Source organism: Mus pahari, chromosome 7 (assembly GCF_900095145.1).
Source record: "Mus pahari chromosome 7, PAHARI_EIJ_v1.1, whole genome shotgun sequence".
Classification (NCBI taxonomy): domain Eukaryota; kingdom Metazoa; phylum Chordata; class Mammalia; order Rodentia; family Muridae; genus Mus; species Mus pahari.
Window position 1 is genome coordinate 106308870 of NC_034596.1, and position 22907 is coordinate 106331776.

Genomic DNA, 22907 nt, shown 5'->3' on the forward strand with positions numbered 1-22907 from the left:
TACACATACATATACCCCACATACAGATATACACCCACACATATACATGCAAACATACTATCCACATGCACACACACATACATGCATGTACACACATAGACATAATTAAAAATAAAAAATAATCTTTAGTGAAACTGGTAAAGATGCCAACTGGCAAAAGTCTCTTCCTCTGCCAACATTTCCCTAATATGAGCGCACGTGCAAAGACTGCGCCCTGTTCCCGAAGCTGCCCTTCGATTACCAACAGCTCCACTTTAGCCTTAAGAAAGTTATCCAATCACATGAGAATATGAGACCATGATTACACTACTCAGAGGGAGGTGCAGTAAACCCACACCCCTTTTTAGGAATGAAGAAACCCAGTGGCACCCCTGTTTCGGCATACCACACACCCTTCTGCCCAAAGTACAACTTTTAGCCTTGCCAAAATACTTTAAATTGTGTAGTCATCTTTTTGAGCCCCCGATACGGTTTCTGGCGTAGTCCTGCCTGCTCCATGCTATTGAAGGCCCTTACTGGATACCCTGTGTGTCATCTACATTGGTGGTCCCCATCCTACCCTGATTCTAAAGGGACAACTAACTCACGGCAAGCAGATGAGGGCATCAGCTTCCACAGCCCCGGTGTATGTGATGCCCGTCTTCCCCGGGCTCAGGCAGCCTCCCTGGGGAGGACCATCTCTGAGCACAACAGGGGCTGCCCCAGGCCACGCAGTCCCTCAGCAGGCAGACTCTACCCCTCCGATATTTCCTTATTTGTGTATGTATACATATGTATGTGTACGGGTGCACACGTGCCACAGTGTGTGTGGAAAAGCCAGAGACAACCTGTAAGACTCAGTTTCATCCTTCGCTGTGTGGGTTCTGGCTTGGCGTCAAAGACCCTTACCCACTGGCCCATCTCTCTGGCCTGGATGACTTTTTAGTCTATATTGAGATTAATATGTAGTTTTATTTTTTAACCTGTCAACACTGTGAATCAGTGTTCTACAGAAGTCCAGAGGCACCAACTGACTTTTGGGGTGGTGTAGCCCTAAATGGAGGTGACCTTGGAACTCAGATGTGGAGGGAAGACACTCTAAGCAGTGACTACTATCACAAAGGCCCTGAGGCAAGAAGTGCTCCCAAACACCAGAGAGGTCGGTGAGGGCAAGAGGGGATCCTGACCTGAAAGGAGCCGGTCCACTTTACAATTCAGCCTGTGCATCAAGAAAGGACGTCCCAAAAGAAACAGGAATGATCAAATGCAGTACAAAACCAGAACACAGCCAACTAATAATCCCTCGTGAACATGGGTGCAAAAGGCTTAACAAAACAGAAGAAATAGAAGTTGACAACATGTAACTGTACATTGTGATCAAACAGCTTTCTCCCAGAGCTATCAGACCCATAGGACAAGTGGAAACCGTTCCATTGCCGTCCACTGTATTAACAGCTAAGGGATAAAAAAAATCACACAGTCCTGTAAGTCCATGAAGAAAAATCATTTGGCAAAATTCAGTAGTGAACAACGGAGAGGAGTGTCCTCACTCATCTGAACCACAGAGCCATTGGTGGAGTAACCACACTTAGCGTTTGTATGTGCCATTCTTCTCTGCTGTTGAGAAATACTTGACAAGGAGCAACTTAAATGTGGAGAGGGTTAATCAGCTCACAGTTTCAGAGACAGGGTGTAACATGGCAGGAAAGTCTTGGCCCCTGGCGGTTCTGCAGCACAGGGAACAGGTGGTGGCCACGCATTCGTGCCTCTGTGGACCGCAACATGGTCAACGAGGAACACTGATGCTCCGTTGCTTTTTTCCTCTCTCTCTTCAGCCCAGGACGCCAGTGACCCCCACAATCATCTCAGATCTTCTCGTTTCTGTCAGTTCCCATGAATGCTGTCACGGACATGCCTATAGGTGAGCCTCATTAAAGCCCTCAGGGTTTATTAACCTACTCAAATCGATCGTTGATATTAAATAATGCGAAGGGCCCATAATTGACAGGGGATGTCACCATCAGGAATAAGCGAGGTGCTTGCTTTCAGCACACTTACGAACAGTGTCTTAAACTCCAATAAAGTGTAATGGGGGGGGGAGGAAATCAAAAGGGCCCATTTGTCTGAAAGAAGAACTAGGATTATTCTTAGTTTCAGAAGACAGGGCTGTTTGTAAAACCGCTAGGAACGAATGCAGCAACCTGGCAAACTTCTGCCACTCAAGACAAATATCCAAGCGTCCGCTGTTTCTCTCCTAGTGAGGAAGGCCCACGGATGCTGAATAAAAGCTTGGATACCACACACCCACTCTCAGTAATGAAATCCTCACGTGTAAAGCAATGGAGCACACGGAGCTGTGCCGGCCCGCCACACCATGCTGAGAGAAATGGAAGCTCTGAGAACCGTTCTTCCTGAAGTGATGCTCGGCTCAGAACACTGTTCCTACAGAAAAAGAAAGAAAATCCCTAGGCAAGGAAATTATAAAGTTTGTGTGAGAAGCCTAAGGAGCCAGGGGGGCTATGATGGTTTTCAGACAAAAAATAGTCATTGTACGCCACTCCAGGGTAGGTATTAGTTCCTTGGTCATCTGTGGCACAGGCTGAGGAGATACACAGGGACCCAGGACCCAGGACACAGGCACAGGCTGAGGATAACCTAGGGTGTCACTTGGAATGTGTAACACAACATGCACAGATGTCTTTGTGACACAGAAGACAAGTAGCCCAGTGGAGGAGACCGGGTTCCTTGGGTGGTCCTGGAGCAGTTGGTTGTGATGCCCACAGGCAAAACCTTGACCCCAGCCTCACAGCTCAGGCAAAACATTCGGTCAAAATGGACCATCGACTCAACTTCACTGTTAAAACTGAAAAAAAAAAGTTTCAGGGAAACAGGATAAAGCCTTTGGCCAAGGAGGTTCACGTTAAGGATTGAGACCCTGGACTTAAGCCTTTAATGTTTGCTTTGCGGAAGGCCCTGCTATAAAAGGATGAGAGGAAATCACCAGAGGGGGAGACCACATTCAGAACCACAGACCTTCAGAAGAATGTGTGTACACAGAGCACTCTGCACTCTGTAGATACCAAACCAGACATGCCACGCGGGGGGAGGGGAATATGAGAGAGAGAGAGAGAGAGAGAGAGAGAGAGAGAGAGAGAGAGAGAGAGAGAGAGAGAGAGAGACTGCATGGGAATGCACAGATGCAGGGGTGTTGTCTCCCAGAACATTAGGGAAATGTAAGTCTTTGCCCTATCAGATGGCCCATGTGAAGAAATGTCTACACCTCATGCTGGAAAAGATGGGAAGGACTGGCTTTATGGAGGTGTAAACGGTCCAGCCTCTCTGGAAAACAGTGCAGTGTGACACAACTATCACAGGACACAGCAAGTGCATTCCTGGTTACACACCCAGGCAGCTGCAGAAGACCCCCGTGTTCACACACGTCACGCACCCCGTGACAGCAAGCTAGTCAGGCTAGATGTCTTTCATGAGTAATGACTGGGTAAATGACAGTGACTCCATGTTGTCTGCTTACAGCAAGACTGTCCCCTGCTTACATGGCCCATGTCACTACATCTGATGTTGCGATGTTGCTTTAACCTTTCCCCACAGTCTGTAAGGTCGGTTCGTTCAGTGCATCTTCGATACACAGCGGGCTTGTGTGAGCTGAGAAACAGGGCACTCAGCAATACAGAGTGAGCTCCACACCCGAACCACCCAGACAGCCAAGCAATGCAGCTGAGTGCAGAGCCATTCCTCAGCGTCCAGCTCTGCACCTCTGTGTTCCTGAAACTAACTGTAGAGTGGAGAGATTGGTGGCTGCCACTGCTCACTATGGGGTTAAAGAGGGGGTGGTGGGTGGGGCTAGAGAATCATGGCCTGGCTTCTCCGCCCTGCTCTCCCTGCTTCCTTTCTTGGTCCCTATGGGACACTGTTGGGTGGACAGTCTGGAGGGAAAAAAAGAGCAAGTAACTGGGACTCTGGTCTTGGAAGGAAGTGTGCTCATAGGTCAAGACGGGGCTCCTTTTCAGAACACAGCAGAGAAAAGAGGGTGCTGGGGACCCCGAGGAAAGGTGTGTCTCCCTCTCTAGGGCAGTTTTCTACGCACATTTTCTTTAGGGGGGTTCAGCCTTGACCTCACCTCTGACCTGTTCCTGCCCAGGTCAGGCTCTGTCTAGTGTCGGAGCAGGTCCCAGATCTGCCCCTCTGCCTCCTTGGACTGTAGCAGCTGTCCCAGCTGTCCCCCCAGCTGAGTGGGGGTGACCATGCAGCCCTCAGCCTCTGCTGGGAAAAGAAGGGAGGAAGGAGAAGAGCTGGGGTCTTCTGAGCTTCTGAGGCCTGGAGACAGAGCCCCTCACAGGCCTCGTCTTCCTCCCTGTCTGTGACAGTGCAGAGGGGGTGAAGCGGTGAGCCCCGCCTCGAGCACAAAGGGATCAAAAGCTTGCAGGTCATCGATGCTAGTCTTCAGGGATGTGGCCCCTGGATCTGGGCACTCATCTCTGCTTCCTGTTCCCATCTCCAGCATTTTAAAGACATTTGTGTGTGTGTGTGTGTGTGTGTGTGTGTGTGTGTGTGTGTGCTAGCAAAGCCAACACCTTCCCGACTGTGCCATTGGCTCAGTCCCCTTACATGGCTGGCATTTTATTGCCCTGTAGCTAAAACAGGGTGTACACGGGGTCACTTGAGCAAAAGGACCAGATGCACAGCCAGCATGTCCAAGTTGTCCCTGGTCATTCTGATTTCCTCAGACACTATCTACCCCAATTGGCCTGGCCACTGGGATCTGCCTGCCCTTCAATGGCTTGGTCATGCTACAGCGCCCGCCTGAGGGTTTTAATTGGAATGCCCTATCAAGGGCTTAAATTAAAAATCAAATACTCAGGGCACCAGTGCTTCTTAGATGACTAAAATTAAAACCTAATTGAATTTTCCTAGGGAAAAATATCTTGTGGAAATTTAATTACGGAAGCAAAAGACAAGGTTTTTAAAAATAGATATATATGGTTTTTAATTCATGGTTATTTGCAAAGCAAATTAAAAAAAAATGCTCTCTCTGCCTCTGAGGAGGTTGACTGCAGACAAAGGAGCTTAGGGATGTCTCTGTGCCTGCTGAGCTGGTGGAGGGGCCCAGACTGCTGGCCTGTCCCGTGGCCCCACACGCAAGGAGAAGGCCTCTCACATGGAGTGGAGTGGCCACCTCTGCCCGGGATGCAGTGCTGAGTCAGAGGTAGAACCTTCGCATGTGCTGTGTGGGTGTGTGTACCTGTTTGCATGTGTGCATGTATGTGTAGGTATATACACACAAGCATGGCTGTGGAGGTCAGAGGTCAACACTGGGCATCACTCTCAATTGCTTTCCAGCTTATGTTTGGAGACAAGGTCTCTCACTGTGCCTGGAGCTTTCTGATTCAGCCTGGCTGTTTGGCCAGTGAGTCCCAGCCAACCTCCTGCCTCTTCTTCCATGGCACTGGGATTGCAGATCTGTGCTATTGTGTTAGAGTTTGTGTGGGTGTAAGCATTCAAACTCAGGTCCTCATGGCTGTACAGCAGTCACTTTGCACACTAAGCCAGCTCCCCAGCTCCTTGCTTTAAATTAGATAGAGGGTGATGTCTCATCTCTGGACTATAAACCCCTCCAAATGGGAATGGAACGAACCTGGATTCTTACAACATAGAATCTGTCCCCTACCTCAAGTCTCATCTACCTGGGGACAGGTCGTATCTGCTGTCCTTTCTTCTTTGTGGGGAGAATGTTCTCGAAAGCTAAAATTCTACACCAAGTAGCAGCTTATCATACCTCTCATTGAAGAGAATGGGCCAGGTCATCAGGGCTACCATGTACCTTTGTCCTCAGTGTGACCACTTTGAAAATATAGGATGGCCTACTCACCCCTAATTTATCCTGGGTGTTAAGATGGCTGAGGCTCAGGCTCAGGGTAAGCATTAGGGTTAGGGTTAGGTCTACAGCTAGGCGCATGGCAGGGCTGAGCCCTCTGGGGAGCTCTGGGTAGGGCCTGGATGGCTTTTTTGGGCAGTGGGGGTAGGAATAGGACCGAGGGATAGCTCCCATACAGGTGAGAACTAGGACATGTTAAAATTGCCATGATCCAAAGACGAGCCCAGCCCTCTTAGAGCCGTCTCTTCTGCTCCTATGCCCAATGCCCCTTCCTTCAGTGCCTCCTCAAGGGTGAGCCCTGTCTGCTGGTGCCCAGCTGTGGAGCTGGTCTTCTGGACACTGGCCATTGTCTCAGGACTCCTGGTCCCCCTAGGCTCCCCTCCCCCTGCTCCCATCAGGCTTGTTCCTTGCTCTGTGTGGAGCAGAAGGAAGAGGGAAGCAGAAGAGGGGAGGGGAGAGGTGGGCGAGCTTCACAAACTGTGAGGAGCACTGGAAGAGTGGGCCTATTCAAGGGCCCACTGCAGCAGGCTAGAAAGTCCTGCCCTGTCCTTGGGAATATCCAAGGACAACCTGCCCTTTGTAGGACCACATGGTTAATTCAGTGTCTGTAGTCCATGGAGATGGCTTCAAGGCCAGAGGAGCCACGGAGGTGGGTTTCAAGGTCAGAGGAGGCAGCGGGGCTCAGTGGTAGAGATATTCAAGTAACAAGAGCTGATAGGTATGGGGGCAGGGAGCTATGGAGGGAATGTGCCCGTGGCACAGTGGTGAGCAGGGCCCCTTCCCGCCTCTCATGCTTGAGGAAGCCCCTCAGGGCATGAAGCTGTCTGCTTCTGATAAGTAAAGGGAACCAGGTGACATGGCAGCAGGAGGAATCCTAGCTCTTCATGCTTCTTTCTCAATGGGGCAAACTGTGACAACAGGACAAGCTAAAACAGCTTGCTATGTCCCATGAGGAACAAGCATTAATTATAATGAAAAGTGAGGTGCTCCACAATTTCTGGGGGACTCTGGGATGCACTGGTGCCCCATTATGCAACGGTAGGGTCATGCAGCCTGGTGGGGCATTGGGAATGAAGAGGCAGAGGCAGGCTGGAGAGTGCTCAGGCTTTTGCACGCTGTGTGACCCCGGGTAAGTTGCCACCCTATCCTGTGCACCCCTGATGCCTCACTTGCAAGGAGTTTGTGGAGAGAAGGGAACAGGGGCTATGTAGACACCTGAGCCCAGTCAAGAAAATGTTAACAAGGCGCAACATGGCCGAAAGTCCTCCAAAACCCACACCACATTTAATTGCCAATGGGTTGGGGACCTTCAAGAAGTGACTAAGAGTGTCCTCATAAACAGAGACATTCTGGTATCTGGTTTTCTCTGTGTGGGCTCCTGACAGAACACAGGTTAGGTCACTCCTGCCTTACCTCCCCAGAGTTCTGTGCCTGACTCATTGAATGGGCTCTTCTGCTCTGGACTTACAGTTTCCTACTGTGACCCAGGACCTCCTTCTGTTTGTCATTTTGCCAACCACAGGACTCCTCCATGGCAGCCATGGAAGACAGGCTGAAGTAGGGAAGAGTCGTTCATCTTTTAGAGTGGGGCGATCTGATGTGGGGGGAAGGGCCAGGCTGTGTGTGATGTCAGGGCTCTGGATGTGGAACCTGTGTTCAAGCTCCAGGAGACAGAACCTACAGGGAGCCATTTGCTGGGCCGTGAGTGTTGGGGAGTCAGAGCTTTTTGACTGCACCTTCACTTCTGGGCTCTGCCCCCCACCAGGCTTGCTGTGAGCTCGGCTGGAGTACCTTCCTGCTGGGAGCAGAGATCCCTGAGGAATGACATCGCAGGGGCAGTGCTCAGGCCGTCCCCCACATCTCCTCTTGGTGCTCTGCAGCTGAGACACAAAGAAGAATACCTTGTGTATCTCCTTTGGGGTGCAGGTGGGAGGGGCTGGGCTCTCCTGGGTCTCTTGGGTCTGAAATGGACTTCTGTGAACACGGGTCAGATCAGAGAAGCCTTGGTCTCCACGTCGGCTCATCTGCACGTCTCTTGTACCCGGACTCCCCGGCTACCTGAGAAGACCTACCCTAGATTACAGAATGGATACTCTCTGGGCTGCGATTCTGTTCCTTCCTGTTTCTCTAGCTTGGGCGGGCTCATTCCGGGCCGTCAATCAGAAGAAGCCTGTGTGGCTGCAGGAGAGAGTGCTCCTTTCCTCTGGACCCTTTCAAAGCAACTGCGGCCTGTGTCTCTGTTGATCCCGAGAGGTGGCAACACTGAGGCCCAGTCAAGTGGGCCGCCCGAGGGTCTAGGTGCACCTTTCCCATATCCCAGAACCTTTTGCTAAGGCCCAGTCTGAACTTCTGGAGCCATCGAATGCACCAAGAGCTTGTGCTGCAGGAGGGTGGGGATGGCTAGTGACAGTGCTTCATCAGGTGGCCTGCCACACCTCCTGAGCCATGCTGTCACTTTGTCCTCCAGCACTGAGCCCAGACATGTCTCCTTCACCCCATCTCCTGCTCCTACTCCGGACCTCCCTCACTGCTGCTCCCAGTTCTGCTGGCTAAGGTTACTGTGAACATTCCTTGGCTGAGTTACTTTCCCAGGATGCCAAGCGAGTCTGCTTTCCAAGGGAGGCCAGCACAGTGCCAAGGCCTCTGGGTAAATTGGGATTCGGCTAAGAAGTGAGCCAAGATCCGGATGCTGTGTGGTACTCTTCTTCCCCCAACTTAGGAGGCACACTGTGAGCATCTCTCCAATCTGAGTGGCATCTTTGACCTTCCGAGGGCCTTCTGTGCCCCTCTCTCAGTGACTTGGGCTCCTTTCACAGTGGTGCTGGGTAGCTGGTGAACTGGCTGCTGCCCTAGAAGGGCTTTGTTTTGTGTTTGAGCTTGAGGAAAGGTCAGCTGGGGTGGATGCCCTCCCCCAGGGGACACCATGAAGCTGGCCTTTCCCTTCCGTGAACTCGGCATGCCACATGCCTGCAGCACCAAGCTGCGGAAGGGCCCAGCCCACTGTGGGTGGTACCATCCTAGGCAGGTGAGCCTAGGCTGGATAAGAAAGGCAGTCTGCGGAGAGGGGAAGCAGAATTCCTCTGTTGGTTACTGTTTCAAGCTTCTGCCTTGAGTTCTTGCCTTGCCTTCCCTCTGTGATACAATGTAACCTCTAAACTAAAAAATGCATTATCACAGCAAAGAGAAACAGTCTAGAGGGCCTTCGTTTAGACCTCAGGACTGTGTGCAAAGCCAGGGCCCATGAGGATAACCCACGGCTTATGAGGAGAACCTAGGGTCTGTGAGGAGAACCCAGGGCCTGCAAGTGGACCCCAGAGCCTGTGTGGACCCCAGGACTTGCACCTACCTCCTTTGGCCACTCTGGTAAAAAATACACCACCTGTGCCCCTGTCGCGTGGCATGGCCACCTTGATTCTGGTGAGGGGTTGCTACTTTTTTCCTGGAGCTGTGTGAACGAGAAGACAGTGAAAACCTTCTTCCTATTCCTCTTGCTCTGCTCCCCCCCCCCACATTGGAAACCAGAGCTGAACAGGAGCTGCCCGAACCCCTCTCTGGTCCTCGGTGTTCCTCGGTGAGCACCTTCTTCCCCGTGCTTCCTAAGCTGGCCATCCAGCTGCAGGCCCGTGGGCAGCTGTGGTGCTCTGGTGATGGCCGGCCTCAGCCCCGTCCCCAGAGATGGCCTGGGTGAGGGAAACGTGGCACTGCTCTCTTGGCAGTGGGGTTCTGGGAAAGGGAGTGAAGAAAAACCATCCTGATGGCAGAAGAGAGTCCCTGAGCCCCAGCCCACCGCCATCCTTGCCCCCTCCTCGTGAGAGCTGCCTGTGTCTTTGAGAATTCATCAGGCTCTCGAACTTTAAAGTTCAGGGAGGGGGAAAAAAAAAGGATTTCAAATTAGTGAAAGCTTTTTACAGGGGACGCTTGTCAAGGATAATCTTTAATTGCAAATAAAAAGATATGGGAGGTGGTGCTGGGGATAGGGACATCTGAAGGCCAGCCGTGTGGAGGTCAACCTGCTGCACCTGCTTCAACAGGAGGAGGGTAGAGATGCGGGCAGTCCTCAGTCCCCACCCCCATACTTCCTTTCTTTTGTATGGCTAACCCTCAGCCTCCACAGGTCCCAGGACACCGCTGCCCAGACCACAGTTCCATCCTTAGGAACAGAGGGCTGGAGCATGGGAGGCAAGCCCTGTAGGCAGGAAGTGAGAACAGGGGAGTTCCCCAGGTCCTCTGATACAGAACGGAGGGTAGATTCCGGTCTCTGAGAGGGGGTGAGGAGGTAGGGGGGAGGACAAGCTGCAGCCCCTGTGATGCAGAAGGCTCCCCTGGTCAGACTCTGGTCACACTGATCCCCCATCCCCACGCCAGGAGTATACAAGCAGAAGGTTCTCTTGGGGGTGGCGTCCTTACCTCCTCCGCCTCCTTCCTTGCAGGGCTGGAAAGGTCCCAGGCGGCCTGGACAGGCAGAAGACCTGTTGATGCATGGGGCTTCCGTCCCGGGGTCTGCACCATCAGGCCTGTCAGTGGGCTTCAGTATTTTTGCAGAGCTTGTGGTAGAGATAATGACACCTCTTAAAATGTGGTAATTAAAATCCTGTCTGCACGCAGCGATAAATCCACTCGGCACAACGCTCCTGTAACAATGACCTTGTGGATGGGGCTTTCCGGTGCGCCTTCATCAATATCACGCCTCACATCACCAGCCACAGAGCACAGGCTCCTTGTCTTCTAGAGACCTCTCAGCCAAAGCCCTGTGCGCCCAGTCGGGCACCCACACCCTCCCATCAAGTCTGGGCTCTCGCTTCCGCTGCTGATCTGTGTCCTTTCCCTAGCGTCTCACGGGGGCAGGAAAGCTTGTCGGAGGAGCTGGGGGTGGGGGTCATTCCAGTGGTCCGAACTCATTTTTGAGGGCAGATATGGAGCAGATAGGATACAGTCCTAGCCCCTCGTCATGATGGCACACCAACGTCACCATGAGGCCATGGCTCAGTAGGCCGGGTGACGCGTTAAGGCTCCGGCTGAGCAACCAGCCTGCGGGACTGTGGAGCCCTCCCTTCCTGGATGGGGAAATAGGCTTGAAGAGGAAGATCGGGGGCCTGTGCCCCCTCCCATAAGCTTGCCTGATGATAAGGAGTCAGGGCAGGATGGGGGAAGACAGGACACTAGAGGGGACACTAGGAGAGCTGCCTGGCAGGTGAAGGCTGGATCTTCGAGGGCCACATCCTCCAGCATTTTGTAGATAGCTTCATTCAGGCAAGCTGTTCAGGGCACACAGTCTTAAAACTCTTGATCACAGCCTTGGGCAGCCAGCACCATAGAGCCAGTTCACGTCCTTTTTTTGGTCACCCTGAAGAGCAGTCATGTCTAACCCTGTCCTGCCTCTGGCAGTCACCACCTTTTCCAGGCTCCAAGGACTCTGCTATCCAGGACTTCATTCAGGTTTGTGCTGTGTGACCCTGAGGACCCCTGTGCTTCCGGGTTCCCTCACAGTTAGGCTCCTGTCAGAACAGTGACATTCTTAATCCCGCTCTTCCCACAACAGAGCGGCTCATCGTGCATGTTCACCATGCCTGTCCAGACCCAGCCGTTGACACCGTTTGGCTGCTGTGCCTAGTGCTTCTGTGCACACTTGTGCATGTGGGTGGGTGGGCTTATGAGTGCTAGTGGCTAGGCCTGTACTATGCCCTACCCCTTGCCACTTCATCTCAGGAAGGGTTCCCTCAGGGGGTAGCCCCAGATGCCTGGGAATCCATCTCTCCTGCAGGTGAGGCCTTCCACTGAGTCTCTGAATCAGTCTGAGTGCCCCCCAGGCTCCCCGTGGTCTCTTGGATAGAGAACAGGTCTGAGAGCCCTTGCGAAGCCCCACCCCCATTGTGTGTTCGCCTTGGCAGTGAGCACGAGGCCTTTTAAGTGGTTTAAGAAAGCACGGAGGCTTAATGTATTACAGGAGTATAATTGTATTTTTATTGCACATTACATCCCGAGTTAATTACATAGCAACTGAGTTTGTGCTGCGCAACATTGCCTGAGCCAGCCTGTGCGTCCCTGGGCTCAGGTGGGCTTTAGCCCAGACGCTGTGGGCTTCCATAGCATCAGACCCAGTACTCAATCCCAGAGCCATCTCGGTCTGCAGCAAAGGAACCCCAGGTCTGGAAGGAGAAGTGCTCTGGGGGTAGCCTTGACTTCCAGGCCCACCTTCCACGCCACATCTCCCCAAGGGCTCTGCCTTTGTAAAGTCTGGCCTTGCCTAACCCTTGAGGGCCTACTGCTCGTGAGTCTCAGCTTTCCTTCTGAGACATACTATAGAGGGACAGAGTACCTGCATTTTGGTTGGGGAAATCGGGTGTCACATGGATTCCAAGACTGGGGACAGAAAGACAAACACTGTTAGGATACACCCCTGCATGAGGAGTAGTTCTGTTATCCCAGGATCCTAGATGCCAGATGTCTTCAGAATCACTCAGCAGTGGCTACCCAAGGTCTCAGTTTACTCTTAAGGATCTTGGTGTCCAAGGTCCACAGTCCTTGGGCAGACGCATTGTCTGCTTTATGTCTTGAGGGCAGCGGTGCAGTGCTGGTTCCTCCACCGGGCCTGTTCAGAAGTTCCTCGTTCTGAACAGGGCAGTGAAAGCAATGAAGCACACGCCCAGCCACCAATCAGAAGGTAGCAGCAGTGTCCTCAGAGGCTGCTGCCACCATTTGTCCTGGTGATGGGTGGAGGAATCCGAAATCTTTATTCAGGGGGAACTGTGATTCTCTGGCAGCCGTGGAAGACCCAGAGACAGGGGGAGTAGGGAATCACACAAGTTCTACAGGGCCGGTGTTCTGGTTGTGAGCTTCCCAGACAGCACTCTTGCCCCTTCTCCTCAGGGATGTACCCAGCCCAGTCGGCTTCACACAGTTTGTTTTACCTGTAATGCTCCTTCTAATGGCCTCTATCTCTTAATCTCCAAGAGAGGACAGCTCTCCCAGCTGGGACCCTGACTGATAGACAGAGCCCCCCCATCTCTCTCTGTCTCTCTGTCTCTGTCTCTCTGTCTCTGTCTCTCTGTCTCTGTCTCTGTCTCTCTCTCTCTCTCTCTCTGTGTGTGTGTGTGTGTGTGTGTGTGTGTGTGTATAGCACACAGGCATACCGGGTCACACAAGCCTATCTATATGCATGCACACCCCCAAGGGACTGTATGTGGCAGAAATCTGTCGATGGCCTCTTACCCCTCCCGTCCTCTGGAATAGTGGGAGGAATTATCCCCACCCCCGTTCCTCATCCTTCCTGAGAGTCCAAGTTGCTCATAGTGGAGACACATTCTTCTGTGACCACACATAGCTCACCAGCACCCGGGTCTCCCCAGAGCCTGAGGCTGTCCTCCTGGAGCAGCTTCTCTAGCCCAAGCTCAGGCATGTACCCAGGGTCACCAAGCCCTCCAGCAGTCAGCTGCTTTTCTATGCTCAAGGTCCTACAGAGAGTATTTCTGTGATTCGTTTCAGTGGCCCGTTGTCTAGTAAGCATGTGTTCTCTGTCCTGGGCTGCACTGCCAGCCTTCCCTGGCCCTGGTCTTCAGTGGCCACCACATGAGTTCTGTGTCACAGAAGATCTTAATGTTTCACCTCGGAGCTTTATGAGATGGTACAGTGTCAGCTTATTGAGTGCAGGACCCACCGTGTACCTTCCAAAGAAGTCTGCGCACTTGGGGGCAGACACGCAGGTTCCTTTAAGACACAATGCTGCCCACTCAGAGGCAGACACGCAGGTCCCTTTAAGACACAATGCTCCTCCTGTGTGAGTCCTTACTGTGCATCTTGCGGTGACTTATGGCTGCAGAGCCGCTTGGTGTACCAGCACGCCCACCACAGGGTCTCTTTGCCTCACTCCAGGTGCGCGCTCATCTAGAGGAGTGTGGACACATCAGTTGTCCCCACATCCTGCCATGTGCTATGGCCTGAGGGGCTGTTTATCCCGCCATTCAGCTGTGTGTGTCCAGAGCTTGCCCTTTGATCTGGTTAGGTTTGGGCTCAGGCTCTTAGCAAGAACATATCCTAGATATGCCAGCTTGGTGAGTACACCCTGTCTCCCAGCTCTTCCGCACATGGTGTTCCGTTGGTGAGCACATGCAGGGCATCAGCCTGGCTATGCTTTGTGAAGTTTCTCACAGGCTCCTCACTTGTTGAGGGCAACGCCTCCCACCTCTGACACACTGACGTCCTTCTGTGTCCCTGATGCTGACGACATGTGCTTTACTAGCTTACTGGCATGTATCACTTAACCCTGGGGACATATGAGAAATGTGTCTGTGGACGGTGGTGCTGCTGGGATGTGCTGGCACAGATCGTGGTAGCTATGATGTCACCAGATGATGTCATGTTGTAGCCAGAGGTGTTGAGGCCTGTGGCTGACTGAAACAGTGCGTGGCTGTGTCTGGATGACTGAAACTGACTGACCCTGAGGTAAGGCCACGTTCCTTCTAATAGGTTCAGAGTACTTCCAAAGGGGCCTCTGGGAAGCAGAGGCTGGGAAGGAGACAAAGGAACCCTGGAGGAAGGAAAAGAGTGACTCTAGTATAGAACCAAACCCAGCAAAGCTGTCCTCTATGTAGTGTGTGTGTGTGTGTGTGTGTGTGTATACATATATATATATATACATATACATGTATATATACACACATATACACACCATATACATATATATAGAGAGAAGTCAGATGGGAGAGTCGAGGTGTCAGTCAGCTTGTCCTGCTGCAGACAATCCAGGAGGAGAGAGGTCGTGGGAAAGGACCGTGCAGTTCATATATCAGACCTGCTCATCCAGAAAATGAAACTGTCTCAGACCCAGTCCTCCAACTAAGGGAGTCCAGAGATCAACTTACACATGTGGTTGCCAGACCCCTTAGGGCTTTCAGAAGATTTAAGCTGTGCCTGATTGTTCAGCCAAAGGGGGTCCTGAGACTGCTGAGGGGTTTGTCCCATGGTGGTCTCACAAAGGGGCTAAGGTGGAGAAAGAAGCACCTCAAAAAGGGCTGGAGATGTGACTCAGCAGGTTAGAGTGCTGGAGACGTGGCTCAGCGGGTTAGAGGGTTGCTCTTCCAGAAGGCTCCTTAGTTCACAGCACCCATGCTGGGTAGTTCACAACTGCCTGTCCCTCCAGTGCCAGGGCATCTAATGTCCTCCTCTGACTTCTGAGGGCTCCTGCATATTCATTCTCTCTCTCTCTCTCTCTCTCTCTCTCTCTCTCTCTCTCTCTCTCTCTCTCTCTCTCTCTCTTTCTCCTCTTTCTCCCCTCCCCTCCCTTCCCCTCCCCCTCTCTCCCACACAGAGTTTCTTTTCTTTTTTTTTTAAATTATTTATTTTTATACATAAGTACACTGTAGCTGTCTTCAGATGTGCCAGAAGAGGGCGTCAGATCTTATTACGGGTGGTTGTGAGCCACCATGTGGTTGCTGGGATTTGAACTCAGGACCTCCGGAAGAGCAGTCAGTGCTCTTATCTGCTGAGCCACTCGCCAGCCCCCCCCAACAGAGTTTCTTGTTTTGTTTTGTTTTTAAAATGCCTTAAATTAGGACTAAAATTGGGCAAATAAGAAACTCCCCAAGCTTTGCAGAGTTGGCTTGAAGTAAAGGAGATGGAAAACCCACAGTGAGAGGAAGGGAGGAAAGAAAGCCTCGTAGCTGAAGGCTCTGGAAGAAGAGAGCCATCAGAGGACTTAGGCAGAGTGCAGGGGGGGCACGGGACATCACCCCAGGGAGGAGAGTCAGTCTGCATGGAGGAATATTCTTTCCCTTGGGATGGGAGAACATGACTGTGCTTCAGCGTCACGATGGATAGTGACCGTGCATCCACTGCCCGTGTTGGGGGGTGTGCTATGAGGATTCTCCACTGTGTACTGTGTGTGTTGGTGGAGGCTAACTCTGTTCCCCCATTCATGTTGATCCCATGAGCTTTTAACCGGCCCCAGTTTTGCATCTTTTGGATCACATCAGATCACCATGGCAGTCGTAGAATCACAGCCTTTCAAACTTCTTCCACTGAGAGGCGTGTGCCCAACCAAGTTCCTGCTGTGACTTTCCGTGCTTATGGGCACTCCCTTCTTATCACTGATTGACATCCCCTCGTCTCGATGTGCCCGGGTATAATATCCATCTGCTGACTGGATGGGCACTTTACTTGCTTCTCAGCTTTGGTGCACATCGTTTGGAACATAGCTGCTGGCCTTATGAATGAATGTTTATGGCTATGAAAGCAACTGAGGAAGTGAGGTGCACACCAGCGCTCACCTCTCTCTGCCTCCTGACTGTGGGTGCTAGTGACAAGAGACCTCAAGCCTTTCTTTCCATGACAGACTCCACCTTTAAGAGCCATGAGCCCTTCCAACCGTGAGCCCTTCCTGTCTTCGCTGAGTTGCTTTGGTTAGGCACATTGGCCACAGAAATGAGAAATGTGACTAGCAGACTCGCTTGCTGTCATTCTAAGATGTCTGTTCAGATCTTCGGCTCAACTCCGAGTCTCATTGTTCAATCCAGCACGTGTTTGTATATTCTGGGTGCCAGTCTTTTGTCAGCTTTGCATTCTGCAAAGATTTTTCTCCCCATCTGTGACTTTCCTTTCTCCTCACAGCGTCTATAGCAGAGCAGAAGTTTAATGATTTAGTTTTGTTCATAATTACTTGAAATATTTACAAGATTTTGAACTCAAACCACAAAAAAGGGCCACATCCAGACATTCAGAGCAGCCAGGCTTCCTCCTCGCCCCTCCCTCCTCTTGGGTTGGGTTTCTCTTTTCCTAAGTAAGGTGCTGGGCTCTACCATGTCGCCCCACTTGGCTTTCCGGCTTTGGGTTTAGCTCCAAGAAGCAGACAGGAGCTGGAGGAAGTCTGCCTGCCCACTCGGCCGGTGTGAGCTGCCCAGAGCAGGGCGCCGGGTTTGGCATGGCTCTGGACAGAGCGGGCATGGAGAGGGCACTTGCATTTTCAATCTATTTGTGACCCCTTTCTGGGCACACTGTTGGCATTGTCCCACTGCCTGTGCCTGTGTCTAAGTGAGCCAGTCAGGGAGGTGGCACATGGGCCTCTCTGTGGCCCGCATTAACATTCCTTTCGTGTCCAGGAAGCCGACTTTCTTTGCTTGTGTCTTGGGGCCATTTGCATTTTGGTTTCATAAAGTCTGTTCATGTCGGTGACACGGCAGATGTTCAGACCCCACCGTGATGTGAAGCCTGGGAGTCGCAGGCCAGCTGCTCTCCGCCCCACCTCTGGCATCTTAGAAAAGCCAGGAAAAGTATAAAAAGGGGGATGTGTGTGAAGGATTGCAACGGCCACCAGTGGCTCTACCCCCCACCTGGAGGGGGCCTGGAGACAAGGCTGACTCGTAAGGTGACATCTCCTTCGGCCCACTGTGATTTCGGAAGGCCTGGGTCATCAAGTTCCAGCTTACAGTGTGAGCTGGGAGGTCCAGCCACTTTGGACCCTGTGCAACTCACCTGCATCCTGTGAGCTCAGCTACCTGCCATATCTTGGCTGTATCCCAAGGTCATGCAGGCATCCAGCTCAGGGTGGCCTGGCAGCTGAAGCCTCTATGTCAGTAGGGATGCAGGAATGGTGGCTCCTGGTGGCTGAGCTCTGCGTTGGCAGAGCCCCATGTTGGCTGATCCCAGCCTTGGCAGAGCCTCATGTCAGGAGAGCCTCAGGGCAATACTCTTTGCTGTCTAATGAGCTTGTCACAGCTCCCTCCACCTGGCCGCACATGTGTGGTTAGTCCCCTGGCAACTCTGGCAGGTATCCCTCGGCCCCCAACACCTCCATCCTGGAAACCTCTTCCCACTTAAAAACACAGGTTCAGTTGGCCTTTCAGGGAACTCCCCTGGTTTTGTTCTCACTGTGCGTGAGTGACTGGGCGCAGACACCTGCCCCGAGTGACCTGAAGGAGCTGGCATGGAGCTGACTGGGCTGTGGAAGCCACGTGCTGCTCTTGGAGTCCGGTTTCTGGGAGGGAGGGGGGTTTTCCTTCCCTTCCCTCAGCTCTGTGAGGACACTGGGCTTGAGCGGGTGGGACTGTGAGCAGGAGGCAGAAGAGGTTTTGTAGAAGGACCGGGACTTTTTCCAACCAGAGTTCCGAGTGAGCAAGTCAGAAGAAGCAAGTAGCAGCTGAGACCAGCCCAGGGGAGGATGTGAACCTGGCCAGCTTTGTAGCACTTAAACTGGTGCATGGCCCAGGTAGCGTTCCCACTGAAGCATGCTGTAACTGGGGAAGCTCACACACCCTTCAAGGAAGAGGGGTGCAAAACCCACTTTATCTTCACAAAGCTTCACCCCTGTGAACAGGAGGCTCCTATTCTCTCCTCACTCCGTTGCACACAGACTGGTGACCTCGACCTGGCTGTCCATTCATCCTTGTCCCCAGTTTGACTCCCCATGGCGTGAAGTATAGACTGTCTGTGGGACTATCCCAGCAGAGAAAGGGTAGTATCCTAAAATAACAGCCTGTGTGCGTCTCTGAGGGAGGACTCAGCCAGCCTTGTGGACCTCCATCTCTGCTGTGGCTCCCCTTCCACACAAGAGCCTCAGGTTGGATGGTGTGGAGAGCTGGGGCCATGCAGATGGCAGACATATCTGTGTGGGCCATGCAGACGGGGCCACGCAGATGGCAGACATATCTGTGTGGCTGTCTAGGTCCTTGAGTCTTCCCATCTGATTCTCTTCTCTGAAGAACTTCTCTCATAGCCGCATCTGTGGCCGTCCCTGTGGTCTTGCCCTGTGGGCTCTTCCCACAGCCTCTATGGACTCTAAAGGCGGCTGCCATGAGTATCCTTGTGAGTTCCTGCCCCGGCCCGCGGGACACTTTATTCCATGGTCCTTGAGGGGGATCACAAACCTAGAGAGAAATGGGAATAAAGAAAGAGATGAAGACCATGCATGTTTGTCATAGTCTCTTTTACTAAGGGGAGATGCTCAGGTTAAATACAATTTGGATAGGGGTGATCAAAGGTATACAGTGAGAGAAATAATTGGGAAGAGTTATTTGCAAGTCTAATACATTTAGTGATTCATCTAGGGTCCTTGGTGCCACTGCCCTGGGATATAGGGCGGCTTATCTAAGAGCCTATCTCAGGTTGGATCCTCCTGACAGTTCAAGGTGACAGCTCTGGGCAGCTCTGGAATGTGAGAAGTCTCTCTCAGTCCTTGATGTCTGTTTAGGTCTTGCTGGTTCCCAGGAGTGGCCTTGCAGAGGGAGAGGGGGAAGGGCTCTTGACAAAGAACTATGTGGCTCTTAGCTGCATACTGTGAAAACACCTGGGCTGCGGGATGCCCTGGGTGTAAGATGCCTGGGCTGTGGGATGCCCTGGGTGTAAGATGCCTGGGCTGTGGGATGCCCGAGATGTAAGATGCCTGGGCTTTCTCAATCTGGTCTCTGACAAGTTCCCTTGTAGTCTCTCTAGCCCTCAGACACACTTCTTCCAAGGTAGGTGTACTGGCTAATTTTGTGTCAACTTGACACAGCTGGAGTTATCACAGAACAGGAGCTTTAGTTGAGGAAATGCCTACATGAGATCCAGCTGTAAGGTATTTTCTCAATTAGTGATCAAGGGGGAAAGGCCCCTTGTGGGTGGGACCATCCCTGGGCTGGTAGTTTTGGATTCTATAAGAAAGCAAGCTGAGCAAGCCAGGGGAGGCAAGCCCAGTAAAGAACATCCCTCCATGGCCTCTGCATCAGCTCCTGCTTTCTGACCTGCTTGAGTTCCAGTCCTGCATCCTTTGGTGATCAACAGCAGTTTGGATATGTGAGCCAAATAAACCCTTTCCTCCCCAACTCGCTTCTTGGTCATGATGTTTGTGCAGGAATAGAAACCCTGACTCAGACAGTAGGAGATGCTTGTCTCCTGAAAGTTCTGGCCTGGGATGGATCCATTGTCATTTCTGCCATGACCACTCAGATTCCATCTCCCTATGGGAAGGGTAAGGTTTTTACAGCATTCTTTGAAATTCTCGAGTCTCCACTAATCACAGGTGCACACACAGCACCAGAGTAGGCTCCCTCTTCAGCTGAGCACAGCGGACTCCTTCAAGAATGATAATGAGGTGTTTGGAAGCTTTAAAGTGGAATCACAGAGCTTTAGGCTTCTTTGATGCAAAACCACCTAGAAACCTAAATACCTTGTTAGGGGGAAGAAACTTGCTCTTTGAGCTACCTGTTCATTTTATTGTGAAGGCACAACACCAACCATTCAGGACTTAAATCCCAGGGAGGTACACAGGGCCACCAAGGTAGAGCTGAACTCAGTCGGGGCTTGTGGTTGGTCAGGTTTTTACATTGTTGCACCATGTTTTAAATCTTTTACATTCCCAAGCCAGCTCCATTTGAACATAGGGCAGGAAGCTGCCCATGCACTACAGATGGTTGGCTGGTGTTGGCAGGCAGAGGTGGAGCAGGTCACCATGCAGGGACTCCCTGGGGGATCAAGGGGATGGTCCTGCCAACAGAGAGGCCTCTGTCTGCTGGGAGAGCTAAAGGGCCCTCCAGGGACCCTCACGGGTGGCCCAGCCTGTCCACCCTCTCCAGAGCCTCTGGACACTAGTCACTGGTGCAGATGACAACAGGCCAGGTCAGTCAACAGTTATGTTGCCTGCAACACCATTATCTCCCGGGCCAGTGGCGCCGTCTCTATGAAGCCCAGCGGAGCCCTGGCTGCCGTGTAATTGGACCATTCAGAAGTAAATTATCTGCAGCTGGAAACAAGACACTGCCTTTTAACTCGGGCATTATAAGGTCAGGACTCGAGACATCTCAGGGAAAAGCATTTATTGAAAAGTGATGGGAAAATGAAATTTAAAATTCAAAATCGCCGTGGGCAGGGGACGGTGAGGGACAAGGGGATGTTTCGGGGGTGTGGAGCCTGGTCAGGGGATTGATTTGCATCTTTATGTTGCTGATGTTGGAGATCACTGCGTGAAGTGACTGCAGCTGCTTCTGGTCAGGAGCGGGTATGGGAACACTGAGGAGAATCTACCCAGAGCTGCCGAGTAGAGGGGACCTTGCACTGATGGCTGACGGCTACCCAGGGCGGGCTCTTGGTCTGGCTCCTTGGCATGGGGCTGCCCATCCAGGCGGGGTTGTTCAATTTCCTCATCTCCACCCTCCTCTGTATGAACAGTCACCCATATCCCATGGCGCATACTTCCCAGTCGCGACTCTCTAAGCTACCTGCTTCTTGCCTCACAGGTCCCTGTTTTCGCCGTTCCTACATACAGGCTCACTCCAGTTTGGCACTCCTCACTGTCCCTGTCTTAAATAGTCCTTCTCTCACCCTCTCTGACCCCCTTTAACTCCCTCTGACCCGCGCTGTGGGTGCCAGCTGAGACATACGCATCCATGTGACTGGGTCAGGGCTTCTCCAGGTCTTTCTGGGTCACACTCTGTGACTGCCTCTAGGGCCCTTCAGCTGTTTGACTCCCATCAGTGGAAACATTCGGACTTCTCTGGGGACCTTCCCAACATGGTACTGCAACGGGGCAGTATGTCCAGATGGGGCAGGGCTCAGGCCTACCTGGCTGGGTCCCTAGGCTCCAAGACCCTCTAGGCCTTGGCAACCAGCCCCAACTCTAGCACACCTAGGTTGTCTTTCCCTCCTTTCTGTCTGGGCACAGATCCAGTCAAAAGCAGGGCTCAAGAGAACAGGGAAGCCTTGGGGATAGAACCACCTGAACTCATTGCTGCCCCCTAGCAGAGAGTAACACTGGGACAGGTGAGACATAGCAAGCTGGGAACAGTTCCCAAGGGCAGGTGTTGCCAGCTCCCTTTAAGCTCCCAGGCCCTCAGGTATCTCCGCTGCTTTCACGAGGTAAGCAACTGCCTATCACCTGTCTAGGCCGCAAGGCTTAAGTGCTCGTCTGAGCAGATGGTGGGACAGAGATTGGTGGGTAAGAGGCATGGGGACAAGAGGAGCTTGGCCTCAGGGGATGGCCCACAAGCCTGGTAGACCAGAGACAAGAGCCAGCTGTGTTCTAGGCTTTGGTGGCCCTCTGTTTCCTGATTCAAGGGACATAGAGAGGGACTCACCTTCAGTTGCCGGCCAGTATCTTGTGCATGCCTCATGCTGTCTGGCTGTAGCCTTCTAGAATATAGAGGAAAGGGTTCCTGTGGGCAGGACCCTTTCCCCAAAATGCACAGTGTGCGATGCCAAGAGAGCCACATGCACTCACAGGACGTGGTTTCCCTTCAGATTCATGAGGCATTTGCTTCTCCTGAAGGTGAAAGATCCAGGCCATGTGCCTTTTCAGTGGGACGCCCCACTCCCGACTGGGATTAGAATCACACTCTTGCAGGATACAAGAGTCCAGGTAATCACGGGTTCAGTGCACATCTCTGCATATGTCAAAGTCAGAAGAGGGTCAGCATAGGGCATCTGTGGGGCATTTCAGCATCAGAAACCTTTGGCCTGGCACTTTTCTTGATTCTCTGTGTGGCTTTTCTTCCTGTGGCAGCAGTGTGGTCCAAAATAACTGCCAGTATACTAGTCATTCTATATTCTAAAATGTAAGGGCATAGAAGAGCAGAAAGGACATCCACTCCATTCCTACACACGTGCACATGTGCACACACACACATACCTTCTTGTGTTTCATTGACAGAGCTTTCATCAAAGACATCTACCCCACAAACAGTGCTGGGGATGTGCTCTGGATCCTGAAGCAGTCAGGAGCAGGCAGCCTGGCCTGGGATTTCAGGCTGGTCTCACAGTCTGCAGGAAACTGTACCATGTGGAGACATAGCCAAGGCACGGAGGAGATGGGGGAGCCTGCAGGTGGGGGTGGGAGATAGCATATTCCAGGTGAGAAACTGGGCTTACTGGCGGTGTGTGTGTGACACCTTTGCTAAATGTGACCTTCAGGTTTTGAGAAAAGCTGCAACTCTAACTTCTGTGGCTACGAATACCTGTTGCTTTACCTACCTCATCCTTTCCTGGGATTGCCCTGCGTGTGCGTGTGTGTGTGTGTGTGTGTGTGTGTGTGTGTGTGTGTGAGAGAGAGAGAGAGAGAGAGACAGAGACAGAGACA